Source organism: Sciurus vulgaris (assembly GCF_902686455.1).
Source record: "Sciurus vulgaris genome assembly, chromosome: 3".
NCBI classification, from domain to species: Eukaryota; Metazoa; Chordata; class Mammalia; order Rodentia; family Sciuridae; genus Sciurus; species Sciurus vulgaris.
The window spans coordinates 180,952,912-180,969,934 of NC_136463.1; the positions used below are offsets into that span (position 1 = coordinate 180,952,912).

Below are 17,023 nucleotides of genomic sequence, written 5' to 3' on the forward strand. Positions count from 1 at the left end.
TTTGGTGAGTCTGAGGGTGTGGGCAGGTGGATGAACAGGAAGAGGAAGCAAACAGGAGAGTCTGAGTTCAAGCTTCAAAGTCAGAGCAGTTCCAGTGACTGCAGAGTCCAGGGTGGGGCTGGCCTAGTGGTTGTTGAAGTGGAGTGGAAGTGAAGGTCACTGGGACAGGGAATACGAGGGAAATGCAATCCAATACCCGGGATGGGTGGCCTTTGTGCTGCCCAGGCAAAGTCAAGCTCCAGGTGGAGTGGGAGGGAAGTCATGAGTCAGGCTCCAAAGTCCTTCCATAGATGGTCTGATCAAGGCAGGGAGGTGCCCTCACGCTATGGCTCAGTCATGAAGGGCAGAGGAAGGGTGACTGGATGACGGAAAATTCATACAGGACCAACACTAACTCAAGGAAGATGACGACCCTGCCCTAGGACCCTGAGCTCTGTGGTCATGGGCAGGGGGACGAAGGGCCTTTAGGAGGGTTTCAAAATGAAGAGGTAGAGGAATTTTCCAGAAAGTGGTTCCATTTTAATGAAAACAGCTTTCCATAGGACCCAACAGAAGAGTGTAGAAGGTCTCTCCAGTGTAAGTGTCAGTGGTCAAGTGACAGGGCTCCTTCCAAGTTGGTTTCAGAATTTGTTATAACCCCATACTCCAGAAATTTCTACCTGTTTTGCTATGATTCTCAGTAGTGGTGGGTTCACTCCAGTTAAGAGGTTAATCTAGAATGTGTTCTGATCCTTAAAGCATAGGACTCAAAGCCGTGCATATGAGGTTACCCACCTTCATGCAGTCTTTTATTCTGTGGGAAATTCGTTCGTGACTTCTTTTTGTGGATTGTCAATATAACGAAGGCCTCTCTTAGGGACTACGGTTAAAATGAACTTTCTTTAAAAAAAAAAAAGAAAAAAAAACCACTGTGGGATAAAGTCTTTATGAACAAAGTTTCAAATTAGATAGCACTTGCAATATCCTTCGAGTCTCACATGCCAGGGGCAAGGGCCAGGAGCCTCCCTTCCATCCTTCCACACTGAGCAGAGAGGAGCTGAATGGGAGCTATTGCCAGCTGATGTCTCATTTTTCCAATAGCTTCCAAAATGCTTGAGGTAAATTGTGCTTGGTTGAATGCAATTTACTGCTAACATGCTGATATTTTAGTTATATTTTTTAGTTATTTTTTTCATCTACGTTCACAAGCAAGAGTAATCTAGATGGGGTGTGTGTGTGTGTTGCATTTATTGAGGTTTTGGTATCATACCAAAAATAAGAATGACCAGCATGCTCCTCACTCCCACCCCCAGCTTATTAGAAATGCAGAATCCTGTGTCCCACCCCTGGCCATTGGAACCAATGCATTTCACAGGATCCCCTCCCTGGTAATGCCTGTGCATATTACAGTTTGAAAGGCCACTCCCATCTTGTCATTCCTGAAAACTGGCCCTTCCTAAAGCTCAAGAGTCAAATTACCTGCTCTCCAGCTCACCTTGTCCCTCCAGCTCACTCCCCTGTGTGGCTGGTTCCAACGGTCCTTGGACTCACTGTGGCCGGCACTGATCCACTACTTTGCACCACCTCTCTTCCCCTGCCTGCACCCTTCCTCACTCACTCCTCCACAGGCCTGGAGTCAACAGTTCACCGTATTACTACTTCGCTCTATGCTCCTTTACCTTCCTTTCTCCCACTCCCTCCATGAAATTTCCCAGCAAAAATAATCCTGGTAGAATCCAATTTCCCACCTTCCTACACCTACATCTTCCCAGCAAAATATGGCTGGTAAAAAATAAATAAATTTATAGAATATCCCCGCTGACTGGGCCTTCGCACCTTCTCCTCTCCCCTCAAAGTTCCAACACCTGCTCCCCCTCCACACTCAGAGCGATGATGACCCTGCTTTCTGTTTCACTGAGAAAACAGAAGCCCTGAGGAGCCAGGGCCACATGGTCTGGCACCTCCCTGCCTTGGTGCCCACATTCTGCCCTGCTGCCTGGTCGTGTGAGTGAACACCTCCTTGCTCATGTCCAAGAAGTCCAAGGCCAGATGCTCCACCGAGTTCTTCACCCTTCCCTTCTTTATCCCCCAGCATTCCAGAACCTGCCGTCTCCACATCACCAAATTTCCCCTCCCTACTGGATCATTCCCTTCTGCATTTCAAGATGCTGGCATAGCTTCCGTCCTGAACACAAAACAGAGCCGAAGGAAATAAAGACAAAAATCTGCTTTGACCTCACGCTTTCCTCCAGCTGTCACCCCACTGCTCTGCTTAGTAGAATCAAAATTCGATGAAGTTGTCTCACTCGTGCTCGCTCTAGAACCCTCTCTTTCTAGAAATCTTTCTAGGTCTCATTCTTTATAGACACCACTTCAATGAGGCTTTCCCACTCAGTTCTCCACTGAAATAGTTCTTTCAGAAGTACTGGTTACCTCCATGGCACTGTGACCAATGACCTATCATCAACACCAACCTTACTCAAACTACCAGCCTCACTGGGCCCCTCCCTAAAAAGTGTGCCTTGGTCTTCCAGCAGATGATCCTTTTGGATCTCCCCCTGCCACGCTGGCTCTTCCTCAGGATCCTTTGCTGGTTCCTTTTCATGACTTGACATCTTGATGTTGGGGGACTAGGTCAGTCTTTGACCTGGCCCTCTATTAACACTTACTTCCTAAACCATCTCATGGAATACCGAGGTTTAGCCTATTCTGAGGACTCCCAAAATAACATCTCCAGCCTGGACCTCTCCCCAGAATCCAGACTTCTAGATCCAAACTCCTCCTCGTCCATCAAGCAACTTAATACACCACCAGATGAATCTTGTTTTCCTCCCTTTTCATCTGTCTCTACAGAAGTCTTCCCCATGTCACCAAATTGTCTTGAAGTTTCTCGAGAAAAATAAAAATAGAAATCAGCAAAATCCTGGCAGGTCTACCTTTTAAGTATGTCTAGAACTTCTTTATTTCTTTATCTTACCACTGCTACCACTCTGGACCCAACCCTGTCGTCGTCGACGTCTCCTCCTCCTCCTCCTCCTCCTCCTCTTCTTCTTCTCCTCCTCCTCCTCCTCCTCCCCCTCCTCCTCCTCCTCCTTTCTCTCTCTCTCTCTCTCTCTCTCTCTCTCTCTCTCTCTCTCTCTCTCTCTCTCTCTCTCGCTCTCGCTCTCTCCCCCCCTCCCTCTCTCTCTCTGTCCTAGGAATCAAACCCTGGGGCCTCATGCTTGCTTGGCAAGTGCTCTACTCCTGAGCTATATCCCTCCCTGCCCTCACTTCCCCTCCCCCACCAGCTTGCCAGCTAGATTATTTCAATGGCCTCTAACTAGTGTCCTTGCTGAAACCTTCTGGCCTTTCAGTCTGATCTTGACACCACAGACACAGTGACCCTTCTAAAATGTCATGCCAAGTCCCTTCTCTGCTCAAAACCCTCCACATAGCTTCCTGTCTCATGTAAATATCACAGTTCTCACTTGGGTCTAGAGGCCCCACTTTTCCTCCCCAAATTTCTTGCCTTCCCTTCAGCTCTCCAGGCACATTCCCTCCTCAGGCCCTTGGTCCTACTGTTCCACCTTTCCACAAAGACCAGGGGACCTCAAGCCCTTGCTGTCTGTAGCTGTTCCTGGAGGAGCACTGTCTGCGGCCTCACCCAGTGCAGTTTCCCAGCGCAGTTTCTCTCCGTAGCAATTCAGACGGTCCAGTAGTCTATGTGTTGCTTTGTTTACTGTTTCTCTTAAAAACTGGAACTCTTTAGCTCACTGACTCACCACCTAGAACAGTGCCCAGTACACATCAGGCACTCGCAAATCTCCTTGGATTACAAATTAAAAATACTGAAACAAATATTTTTTCATATACCAGATTCTGCCATTAGACATTTGTAATACATTATCCTGTGTATCAGCGTGAACCTATGGCAGGTACTACTGTGTTATCACACTTTTGTCTTTTTTTTTTTTTTTTTTTTTAGCATGAGGAAACAGCTAGGAGTCCCAGCTGCTCAGGAGGCTGAGCCAGGATGATCACAAGTTCGAGGTCAGCCTCAGCAGGCTGAATTCTACATCCTACCACTTTCTGCACTTTCGGGGATGCTAAAATGAAGTCATCCGTTCCTTACAAGCAAAAAAAGAATCTTTGCACAAAGTCGGCTCAAGGCCTTTCGCAGAACTAAAGCTTTTAAAAGTCGAGGAAGCGGTCGCTGAAAGTGGGCGTGTAGTCGCCAGAAAGACTGCTCAGACGCAGAGCAGGAGCTGAGCACCACCAGGCAGTAAAAGGCAGAAGGAAGAGGAACTCGCGCTGGGCTTCTGCTTCTCTCTGCTCCACTCTGCCCCAGTCTCGCGCCATTTGGGTGTTCTGAGTCCGCCGGGTCGCCCGGGGGCGCCAGAGGCAGAAGGGGGCGTTGCGGCGCCACCCGACGTCGCGCCCTCGGCGGCTGCGCAGTGCGCACGTCAAAGCCGGGCTCAGGCCGGGAACGGGGCGCGGGGCGCCGGGAGCGGCGCGGCCTGAGAGACTGAGCCTTCAGGAGCTGGGCGGAGGCGAAGGCAAAGGCGGCGTCGGGCTCCTCAGCAGCAGCAGCAGCAGCCCGAGCGAGCGCAGCAGCGCGGCGGCCACCGCGAGAACCCCTGGGCCGCCGTCCGCCCGCGCCGTCGCCGCCGCCGCCGCGGGAGCCTGTCGCCGGGAGTAGCAGCGGGCGGAAGACAACGGAGGGGCCGAGCGCCCGAGCCGCGCCGCGGGGACCGAGCGAGCAGCCCGAGGCGGCGGCGGCGGCCGAGGACGGGGACGGCGACGACGCGGAGGCGGAGAGGGAGCCACCCGGCCCGGCCCAGCCCCGTGAGTGACCCCCGGCCTGGCCCTGCTCTCGGCGCTGACGCCGGCCCCGGCCCCGGCCCCGGCCCCGGCCCCAGCCCCAGCCCCAGCCCGGCCGCCTCCATTTTCTCGGTTGGCGGCGGCGGGAGCGGCCGGGCCCGGCCCTTCTCGGCGCCTTCGCGCTGCCCTCGCCGGCGCGGGGCACCCAGGGCCTGGGGCCGGGCTCCGGGAGCCGCGGGTCCGCTGCCTTCCCCTCGGCCGCTGTCCCGCGGGCTGGCGGCGGGGCGACCGCGGCCGGTGTCGGGAGCGCAGGGAAGTGCGGCCCGGGCCAACTGTCACTCCCACTGCGCCCGGGCCCCGCTCGCCGCCCCGCGCAGGCTTCCTGTTCCTGGGGGCAGATGGTAGCTTCGCGGCCGTCATTCGGGAACATGTCCAACTGATTTCTGGTTAGGAATTGTGCGGTCGGCGCGTTCCTGAGTTCGGTTGAAGCCACCGGAGCGCTGCCTGCGGGCGGGCGCCGCGGTGGGTCGGAGCCGAGGGACGCAAAGGTGAACCGGGTCCCGCGGTCCCCTCCCCCGAGGAGCTCACGCTCTGGTGTGGGAGATAAGACGGGAACACAAATAACCACGGTTCCAGGAAGGAGGCGATAAGTGCTGTGAAGAACTGTGCACGGTGCGAGCAAGGTGCCGGGAGACCGGACCCCTCGGTCGCTTCCGCCTTCGCATAAATTAGGAGGGCTTCCTGGGCGAGGCGGCGCCACCCGGGGTCTGGACAGTCGGGTGGGATTTGGAGGGGGTTGGGGAGGGTTGCGGGAGAGATGTGCGTGCCGGGGCGGCAGAGCTAGAGGACAAAGGTACACAGGCGTAGTTTTCGAAATCGGAGATAATTCAAGTTTGTTGTGGTGAGGTGGGGTGGGGTGGGCCAGAGAGGGATTTTGGGGCCAGATCCTTGAATGCCGGAGAGTGGCTGTTAGAGGGACGTTCTAAGGGAAACTTAGAGCCCATGTCTCAGTGACTCATGAGCCCGGAAATGTAGGCTAGGGCATATTAAAGGCGCTCTTGTGAAAGAAAGGAGAGGAGGAGGCCCCAGTCAGGAGTTGACATTCTGTCCACTGAATACAATGCAATTTGAGATCGATTTTTGTCAGGTTCCCGGATATTTAAGTAAAGCCATGTCCAGGCCAAGCAAAGCACCTTTTGCAGAAACCTTCATTAGACGTTAGGCTCTTAAGAGGTAATGGAAAGATGTCTATTCAAATAAGCTCATCTGCACAATAAGCATTTCTGTTGTCGAGTTCCCCAAAATGCATCAAAACTCCTTGCACTGTGTAGTGGGTGTCTACCCTGAGATAAACCTAAATTGTTTCTTTAAGATGGCATTTATAAAAAATAATCTATTTGATGATTTTTAAAAAGTCAATGTTAACCAGTGTTGGGAGATAGACCTTTTTCTAGAAAGTAAAAATTTCTCTGTTTTTAGTTATGAAATTACCGAGTGAAATTTTTTAGTTCTGTGTTTGTGTGTGTGTGTGTGTGTGTGTGTGTGTGTGTTTTAATTACTGGCAGGTAATTAATTGTCTTTGAAGTCTGTAATATATGACCCGTAGAAGTAGCTTCTAGGTTTTGCAAGCACTTATTTGTGTGGGTGACAAATGAATGCCAACTTTTTTCAGTTTTAAAATTTTGCTTATCAAAGTAAAGTATGATCTTTGTAAAAAGTTTGTGGAATGCAGAAATACTTAATTTTTTAAAAAAATTTATCTTAATTTTACCACTTAAATTTGGCCACTGTTAACATTTTTGCTTATTTCCTTTCCAGTCTTTTTCTTTGTACAAAGAAATATATTGTGTATTTATGCATGTTTTATTAAATATTCCTTTATCATTAAATATCTTCGTAAATATTTTTTAAAGAATTTTTTCCCCAAACAAGGGAAGTGTTTTTAAATTTTAAAATTTTCTTTTTCCTGACAAGGTTCCATCATGAAATGAAATGGTCATGCTAAGTACCTGCTACTGCGCACAGAACTTTTTCTAAAGGCTTTTTGTTTGAAGTATGTTTACTAACTTCTGTTTAAGATTTGCATCCTATTGCTTGTTGAATAAACTTTTTATCATTCGGTGGGAGGCATGTGATCATGAGGTATGGAAGAGATCACACAGATCTCTGCCACATATGAGCAGATGTACTTCTAGAAGGGCATTATGAAAAGATGACTCCCCATGGCTGGCATGCTCTCCCATGTACTGGGGTATAATGCCCCTTTTCACCTCCATTTCTGCCTCTGAAACAGCCTCTGTAGGTTCACTTTTTGATAATGACATCACAAAGACTCAGACTAGGTGCATTGTTTTTCTATTGTCATTTCTTTAACAAAATATAGAATATGTTATGAAATGAATTTTTACAGTTACATAGCTTTTTGTTTTTTTATTTCAAGGCAGCTCAGGTTCATTAGCATTTTAGACTGTAGGTCCTTGTATTAAATCTTTTTACAGCATTACTTTGGAATATTTACTGAAGGCTATTCTTTCAGTCAACTTTTTGGGGGATTATACATATCTGTAGTTACTTTCATACTTTCCCTAGAGCCTTTTTTCCAGATTGATCACTGCTAATGCACAACTTTTTATCTGCCAAAAAAATATAGACATACACACTTCAGATCCCACTCCTCTGCCATGAAAAAATAAAATCCAATTGTGAGACAAAATTTTACTTCAGGTAATGTCTTTTGGATACCTTTGTTGGTGTTTCTTTTTCAACTCTGTTTTAAAAGTCCATTTGCCTCTTTTCCATGGCTCATTTTAATTAGGAGTTTGATTTTATGGCTGTCCTTGGGTGTTAACAGAGGAATGTGATCATTTGACTAGTATGGATAATGACAAATCTTTGGTTGTAAAACTTTGGTTTTTTACAAACATAAAACGTCTTCATGTGATAAAATTGTAGGGAAATATACAAATTTTCTGTGAATCTCTGGGCTAGATTGCTTGTGACTTGTGTTGTTATTTAATTATTGAGGAGCAAAGATCTTGAATCTGTATGAATGCAGATCAAGCCAAATAACCTAAAAATTGCCTAAGGATTTAGTCATCAGTCTCTTTTGGCTTTTATGGCGAGAAGACTGGTAATGGAATCTTCTTTAAAGAGATTGAACTGTGTGAGCTTTCTTACTTTGTGTGCTCTTAATGACTATGGAACCAGACCCCAACCACTTGCCTGTCTGGAATATGAGGGGAGAGCAAAAATAGGTGAATGTTCTCACCACTTTTATTTGTAGAGTAGATTGGGAATAAAATGATGGCTGTTCTACTTCTGTTTCTTAGACCCTCCAAGGATTGTGAGAATTATTATTGAGGTACTGGGTGGCAGAACATAGGTTGAAAGTTAATAGCTTGTCTCCATCAGCATTTTATTGTGTGTGTATGCAGTCCTCCATTGTGCCATTTCTGTCTCAAAGAGCTTCCTAGTCTGATCGTGCTTTTAACTTTTCTCTTGAAATGAAAGGGGCAAGGGGAGGACAGAATTGTGGTTTATAGCAGCTGTGAAGTTAAGCTGGCAGAGAAAGGGAGAATGGCATGCAGAGAATTAGAAGAGGTCAGTCAGGTATGAAGTGGCCCCAAAAAAGGGAGGTAAAGCCTGCCCTGGCCATTTATGTTGATCATGTCTGCCACATACCTATTTATATAATCCTGAATAGATTGTGACTGACTTGAGATTTTGGTACAGAGATTCTACGTAGTGTTTTAACTTGTAGTTTTATATTTGCTTGTTTATGTGTATGTATGCATTTTCAAATACATGTTACAAAGGCAGAAAATCTAGTTAATGTTTCGTGGCAGTCAGATTTGTATGGTTTTATTGCATTATCCACCAGATAAATGTTGAGGACCAGGGAAGTAGGATGATGTTAAAACATCACAACACTTTGATGAATTTTGATAAAATGTTTGTCTGAGAAACAAAACATACATTTTGTAGCTTGATCTTAATTAAATTGCTACTTTATAACCTTTTCTAATGAACTGTAGCTTGCTCTTTTACAAGGTACTGTTAACATGTTAGTCACTGTTCTTTCCCTCCACAGATTATTTATCAGCTGTAATTACGCACGCAGAAGCAAATAGCATGAACAGGTTTTTGTTTACATGTCTATAAGGCCCACTCTTGGATTCATAGAATTTGAAGGTGCAATATTAACTCTAGAGGTTAAAAATCATAGGTGCAGGCAGACCATCTGGATTTGAACCCTCACCCCTCCTTCTATGAGTTCTATAATGTTAGACAAATTTCTTAACATCTCTTTAGCTTAGATTCCTTGCACGGGAAAAATAATAAATGACAGACATCTAAAAAGGGTTGTAAGAAGATTAAATGAGTTACTACATCTAATATACTTAGAACATTAAATGCCCAGACATCTAAAGTTTTGTTATGCTAATAATGGACTATTCCAGGTGGAAGAAACTTTAGAACCTCAAAACTACCTGGAATGGTTCTTCCGGCATGTGGGAATACTGAGACCCCCTGTAACTAGAACAATGTTCGATTAACTTTGCAGGAGGAATTTTTACCAACTGAAGTCAGTTTCCTAGGGTTGTACCCCTTAGTAGCCACAGGACTGGATCTAGAGCCAGATCCCTCTATTTTCATGTAGTTTGCTTGAAAAAAATTTTATTTGTTATGCAGAGTCTTTGAACTTTTTCATTCACATTTACAAAGATTGTATTCACAATATGCTAAATACTCTGGCACATAATTTTTTATGGCTTAATACACTGATGCTCATAATTCTGATGTAGTTGGCAAGTTTTAGGGGCAGCTACATTAAGTTAAAAGTTGAAATGGACAAAGGATCAAAGGAGATGACAAAAATTATTAGATAAATTGTATTGGACCCCAGCATCATTACAGATGGGAAACTAAAGTGTGGGACCTTCCACAAATATTACACAGTTGAATTAGGATTGGACCTTGGATCTCCCTCATCTCAAAATGTGGACTGCCTGCAATAGGGCATGAATTCCTCATCTGAAATAGTTTTATTTTCCTCCATAGGGTCTTGGTTTCCTGCTGAGCATTTTTTATTTAGCATGAAGATTATAAATAGAGGCTATTGAGGATTTTAATAGGTTTCCAAACAGTAACCACACATTATAATCCCAAACGAGATGGTGTGTTCTAAATGCTTTAGTTGTATAGAGTCATAATTTGATAAGTGGTTTATAGTTTAGTTAGACCAGAAGGTAGTATTTATTTTTCATGTTAGTCTTGTAGTGCGAATGGGAGGTCTGTGTTACAGTGGAAGGGGCTAGAGGGCTGGGTCCTGACTCAATGACTAATCATGTTGTCACTCTAGACAAGTAACTCCACCTCTCTGGGCTTCAGTCATCTCATTATTATGCAAAGGGGCCTAGGTTCAATACCCCTCAAATCTTTCTTGCTCTTATTTTCCATGATCATGTGTATAGGCTTAAGATCTGCCTTTTTCTCCTATTCTAGGTAATCTCTGATTTTGCTGTGGTCTTGAAGTCTATTTCTTTATGAGAACTTTATGACATGTGACCGTGCTTTCACATTTTTTTTTCCTCCCAGTTGGTCAGATGCCTGGAGTTATTTCACAGTTCTGAAGTTCTTTGCTTGGGGTAAATGTGAACAACATCAAAATGTGTATTTTCCAATTTTCTACCTTTGTACTTATGAAATAAGTAGTTAAGAATTAAATGTTATATGGTTGTAAAGTGCAAACTTAGTCAGGTAATGATTAACAAATCCTCCAGCCCACGAGTTTCATTGTCACAATTGTGTAGTGGAGTTCTATGAGCTGTTTTGGGAAAAGGAAAAACATTAACCATGGGCAATGAGAATGGAAACGAAAGAACCAAAGATGTACAGTCAGATTGGAGATGTAAAGAACAGTCCTAAATATTCTTTGGTTGTAATTGCTATTGATCCTTTACCTGTGTAAGATGGAATGCTAGCATAAATCTCAGGTCTTTGCCAACCCAGGGTTTTACCGCGTATAAGAAATGAGGGTGATACTGACCACCATGAGTATTCATAGCTCCTCAGATAACTATTAATTAGCTTGGTCTGTACACAGTTGGTTTTTTTGCTTGTTTTGCTCGTTATTATTCTAAGTTCCTATCTTCAAGGAGTTCTCCGTCTGTCTAAATAACTCTTTCCTGCTTTGATGGCGTATTATTGACCAGTTCATTTACTTCTAGATTCTCTAACAGGGAAGACAGAAACTCAGGTCACTAACATGAACCCGTATAAATCATCTTTTGGCTCCACTTCTTTTACTTACGGGTTTTTCCTCCATTCAGTCTTTGTGTGTGAGTTATATGTATTAAGGGTTTAAACACGCACCTTTTTCTCACTTCTCTCACTTCCCCCATGTTGTGTTTTCAGGGTTTAATACATTGTTTCTGTAACTGTTAAGTGATACAACCATGTGATAAAATGATGAAACTTCTCTTTTAGTTAGCAGAAATGAAATGTTTAACCAAAATATAGTTTATTTATCTCTGCTATATTTATGCTTTTTTGAAAGTGATTTACATACTATAATCAATAATAACATGCTTATGAGGATTCCCCGTTTGCTAGGTAAGTTCCTCATAATACAGTATTTTTCAGTAATCGTTGGTAGGCGAGATTCCAGCATAAAATTTTAGCTTGAAGAAAACCTGAATTAAAACAGTTACTCACATTTTTATTTTGGTTTTTATTGTTGTCATTGAGATGAGTTCTTGCAGTGTTGCCCAGGCTGACCTTGAACTCCTGAACTCAAGCAGTCCTGCTTCAGGATCCCAAGTAGCTGGGACTATAGGATTTCAGATGCAAACCATCATGACCAGCTCAGATTATTCTATATTTTTGTGTGTGGGTATATTGCTAGGAATCTAGTTTGGGGCCTCACACATGCAAGGTAAGCATTCTACCACTGAGCTGCATCCCCAGTTCCAGATTTTTATTTTTGATGATATTTGTGTGTTAATGTGTTTTTGCAGAACTGATCAGAATTTTTAATAGTATGCATTGTGACTGTTTGCAAAGTGTTTCCCAGTTTGCCAGGTGTAGTCATGACACCCGCTTCCCTAGTAAAATACCCACAAACATGCCAAAGGAAGATTCTAGTCTGACAGATTTTGGGAAATGCTATTATTTGCACTCTTTTTAGTATAGCATTCAAAGCATTTACTTTCTAATTGGGTTGATAACTTTTATAAGAATTGGAATTCAAGTAAGGTTGGAATAATGTATTTTCAGTTAAGGAAAAGAATGAACACTTTAGATCAGTGGCTCTTCAAGCACCTTTTTCTTTTTTAATTATATTTTATTTGTTCTAATTAGTTATATATAACAGAAAATGCATTTATACCTTTTGATAAATCATACATAAAGGGAGTATAATTTCTCATTTTTCTGATTGTACATGTTGTAGGATCACATGGGTCATATACTCATGTATGTACATGAGGTCATAATGTCTTTTTCACTCTCCTATCCTTCCTACCCCCATACCCCGAGGTGAGGGAAGGGGAGGGAAGGGGTTATGAGGGTAGGAAGGATATAGATCTTTTTCTTTTTTTAAACTTCAACCCATAGTAAGAAGTTACATTTTTGATCAGTGAGCTAACACACACACATACTCTCAAAACTCATAGAAATTTCATGAAACAATTTTTAGGCCTTACTATGTCTATTCTATTTGTTAATGCTTGTTATGAGCTGCTAAAAATAACTCACTATGCAATTTGAGAAACCACGTGAAGTTACATGAATTTACAAACTCACAGGATGGTAGAATGAAAATATAGAGACTTTTATAAGAGAAAAAAATCTAAAGCTCAGTGTTGATAAGACAAGAAGAATCTTTGACCTTAGGAGTCTGGATTTAAGTCCCAACTGTGCATTGCTGGGCAGGATGTTTAGTGTTCATTCTTCCTTAGCTTTCTCCTCTGTACAGTAGCAAGTATAGAACAAACATGAATAATTTTTGAGGATTTAGCAAGAAAAACTCTGCAATGTGTCTGATGTGCTCTGAGTACCTAGTACACATTACATGAAGACTGTCGCTCTCAAACTTTCTGTTGTACCAAAAGTATTTTCAAAAATATTTTTGTGACTTTAAAATTAAGTTGCCTGCAAGTGAATCTGGACTCCTGATGTGTAGTTTGCTATATCAGTTTGATGTGATTATCAGCCCTAAGTTTTAAAATAGCAAAAAGGGCCCACTTTAAGTTATTTTGCCTCATAGTGACTAAACTTTATGTTGTATTATTATGTAAGTTTTAAAATTATTCTTTTTTAACAATATCTTAAATTTAAAGTAAGCATATAAACATAAATATGTACATATGTATATCAGTGATTAATTTAGCATACTTGTAGTCTTGTGCTGGGGCTTGAACCCATACTTGTAGTTTTGGTTCACTAAAAAGTGAGATAAAAGTTGCTGTTTCCTGTTCTATCTCCATTTCTACAGTTTTTTTTTTTTTTTTAAGTTCCTCATCCTCAGTATTTTCTACTGTTACTAGGGTTAATTTTGTGACCTGACACAGGAAAAGAGATATTCAGAGGAGAGTAACAATGGTGGGGGCCAAATCCCTTCTTGTCTTAAACATAGCTGCTACTTTGTATCTTTCTGTCATCTGCTGGGGTATTCTAGGTCAGGATTAAATGTTTCTTGGTTTGTTTTATTACCTATTTGTATTTGTATTCAGTAAGACCTGGAGGTGCTGAAATAAAAAATTCTAATCAGCATCACTGACATATGCCAACTGAATATGAAAATAGCCTAAAGATTCGTTAGTTGTGCTAGCAGGAAAAATGAAACAAAAAGAATAAAATAATTGCCAACATACACATACATTTCAGCTGCTGGTATGTTGTTTTAAGGCCTCTATAGATATTTATCTCATTTAAGTCTATAAGAATGCTATTTGTTTCTCCGTATTTTCAGGTACAAGTAATTAAGGAAAAGAAGCTAAGTCATTGGTCTGAAGTTATGCACCTAGAAAGAGGCTCTAGATTTGAAACCCTCATTGTGGAGCCTGAATTTGTAACCTACCATACTTTGCTGCCTCTGCCACAAGATAATGGAATGTAGAATCATCCTGGAACAGAAAATTTCTGATAGAAAAATCACTCAAGTCTCTGGTCATCAATATGTAATGTCCCAGGACACTGAGAGAACTTTCACATCACTGAATTGTCATCAGTGATCTTTTAGGAGCTGAGAAGAAAAGGAGACTTACAGGAAGATTAAAGAAGTTAAGGTACTCTTTTTCCAAACAAGGAAAAGATAGAATACATAAATCGTGGAGACTGAATTCAGTATTGATTTTTTTGAAGAGTCGTTGGCTAAATGTTGGTTTCCAGAAGCTCCCATCCACTTATTAGTTATTTCCTTTCCTGACAGGATTCTGTTCAGTGAGATTATCTAAAAAAGGTTAAATCATACAATTTAAATTGGAATATCTTCTAGAACTTAAAAGTTATTTTGGTGTTTACATAAGATCATTTTATTTATGTTCATGTTAGAATATAGCTAGATAATAATGCTTTTCCCAAGCTGTATGTGGTAGATTAGTCACAGATAGGGTGGCCTGCATTCTTGTACATTACCTTCACAAGTAGGCAAGAAGGAATGAGGAACTATTTACATCTTCCTGTATGTGCACACAGCAAAGTAAATATTTCTTAGTTTTATATTGTTAATATCATTCTTCCCTGTTATTTGAAATCATTCAACCCATTTGTTTACACAAGAGCTGGTCTTGGTCTTGTTCACATAAAGTGAGTGATTGGATGCTGAATTGATGAAAAGAGGACTCCCTTACAGAAGCTATAGAGGGATGGGGAATGTTTGCTTTTCCTTTTATTTTATAGAAGCTCCTCTACTTTTTAAATTAAATGTAGTAAAAGAAAGACCAAAGAGGCATATGTGTGCTTAGTATGGGATATTGTATGTGGACACCCTATAAGTGTTTGAAAAGGTCAGCCATCTTTAGTCTTTAGGTTTTTGTTATGGTTGTAGAGAAAAGGAAAGAAGAAATAGGGAAAAGGAACAAGACATAGAAGAAAGCTATCAGAGAGACCCTGGGTCTGAATTTGTTTGTCATACACACCTTTGAAAGATCTAGAGATGGAGGTGGAACTGGTAGCTTTTTGGAATTCTCTTAAGAAGTAGAGCACATAGATAGATTGTTAACATTGGTCTCCAAACCAAAATGGGAGCTCCAGACCCAAACAGTATAGACATTACATGTTCTTTTTAAAAACTGAAAATCTTAAATCTATCCCATGTATTCTGAATTCTAGATAAACACCCAAAAATAACAAATTTGTGTTATGAAACTAGCATAAACTCTCAGGAACTTAATAAGAACAGCAACCTGATAGGACATTGCAAAGGCAAAAGCCTATATTCAAATTTTACTTATGGAAAGTAGCCATGGAAGTTCTAAATAAAACACCAGCAAGTTTAATTAGATAGAAAATTGTCAAAGAAGGCAACAGTTGGTATTTATTGTGTGCCAGGTCCTGTTCTAATCACTTTACCAGTATTATCTCAACCTAAGAAAGAGGTCATTTTTATTATTATTCTCATTTTATATACTAAGAAGTTTAGGAAGCGTCTGAAGTTTAGGAAGTGTCTGCCCAAAGATTAATTCCAAGTAAGCCACAGAGCCTGGTTTTGAGCCATATGGATCTGGCATTCATGTATATTTAACCCTTGAGCTATATCCTCCCAGTATGTGCCAAGATTGGTGTTAACTAAGGAGGTCTTCCTGATTTTTTAACTCTTGAAATCAGAGAATAAAACAATGCCAGTAATACTGTTGATACTTGCTATAATCCTGACCAGTACAAGAATACATCAAACGAGGTATATCTGTTGGGGAAAAAGATAGAAAATAGCAATATTTGCATATGGTCACAATCTTAAACCTAGAAAAATCAAGACAATCAGCTGAAGAACTTTAGAGTTCAATGCTGTATGCCTACCACATAAAGATATTTAATAATAGGTAGTACTTTTGTTGCTAACAATGCCTGGTTATAAAAAAATAGGAGAAAAATATCATTATGGTAATAAAAAATGAAATGCTTAAGGTGATGAGATCTATATGAAACATTTGGGGTTTCTATGAAGAAAATCAAACTTAAGTGAAAAAAGACCTACATAAGAATTAGACTGAGGGGCTGGGGATATAGCTCGGTTGGTAGTGTTTGCCTCACGAGCACAAAGCCCTGGGTTCAAATCCCCAGCACCACCAAAAAAAAAAAAAAAAAAAGGGGGGAATTAGACTGAGGAAGATTTTCCCAAATCAATATGTTATTGGCCAGAGGGTACTGTCGGATTTTTTAAGTCAATTTTAAAAATAAATAAATAATAAAGGTATTTAGGAATATCCTGGGGATTGAACCTAGGGCCTCTTGCATGCCAGACCCTACCACTGAGCTACATTTGTTTTGAGATGAAGTCTTACCAGGTTGCCCAGGCTGGCCTCACACTTGAAATCCTTTCTGCCTCAGCTTCCTATGTAACAGATTACAGGCATGTGCCACTGTGCCTGACTGGGAAAATCAATTTTGATACTAACCAATCCCAACTCAGTAATGTGAAAATTCTCTCAGTGTCCTGGGATATTATACTTTGTTGACCAGAGACATGGGTTATCTTTGATAATTTATATGCAGTATATCTGGAAAATGAATGAAAAACATAAATTAAAATTTTTGTGAACGTGTATCAGACCTTTGCTGAAGAAGCAAACTTCTTTCTCTAGTTGCGAAGTGATCAAAAGGGGGGGAAAAACAAACTAGATAACTGTGTAAAAAGTTTGCAAGATGATGCAAGAAGGTTTAATATTTACCTCATTATGGTAAAAGCCCAAAACAATCTTTTTATCATTTTATAAATAATTGAGACTCAGAAGGCGAATGTTTTGCTCAAGGGTTCTAGTGCTACCTCCAGTCAACAGCAGAGCTGGGTGGGATTCACACTTGGGACTGATAAGAACTTATGCTATTAATCCTTAAAGGTGCTGCCTTTTTTTTTTTTTTTTTTTTTTTGTGGTGCTGGGGATTTGAACCCAGGACCTTGTGCTTGTGAGGCAAACACTCTACTACCAACTGAGCTATATCCCCAGCCCAAGGTGCTGCCTTTCAAACAAGATCTAAAACACTGGATAAATCAATTGTCAGCTCAAGTAGTTAAATAAAT

The 17,023-nt window shown here is 41.7% G+C and overlaps 1 protein-coding gene across 2 annotated transcripts in view; it reads left to right on the forward strand.

The window, feature by feature from the left end:
• The first annotated feature begins 4,442 nt into the window (after positions 1-4,442).
• Positions 4,443-17,023, forward strand: part of CAB39 (calcium binding protein 39) — an 82,733-nt gene continuing 70,152 nt past the window's right edge. Inside the window, exon 1 of one of the 2 annotated variants that reach the window (XM_079132648.1) lies at positions 4,443-4,803. The gene's annotated coding sequence lies outside the window, so the exon portion shown is untranslated. Of the gene's footprint in view, positions 4,804-13,753; positions 14,070-17,023 lie in introns of those variants that run through there. The other variant, XM_079132649.1, reaches the window with a different exon arrangement.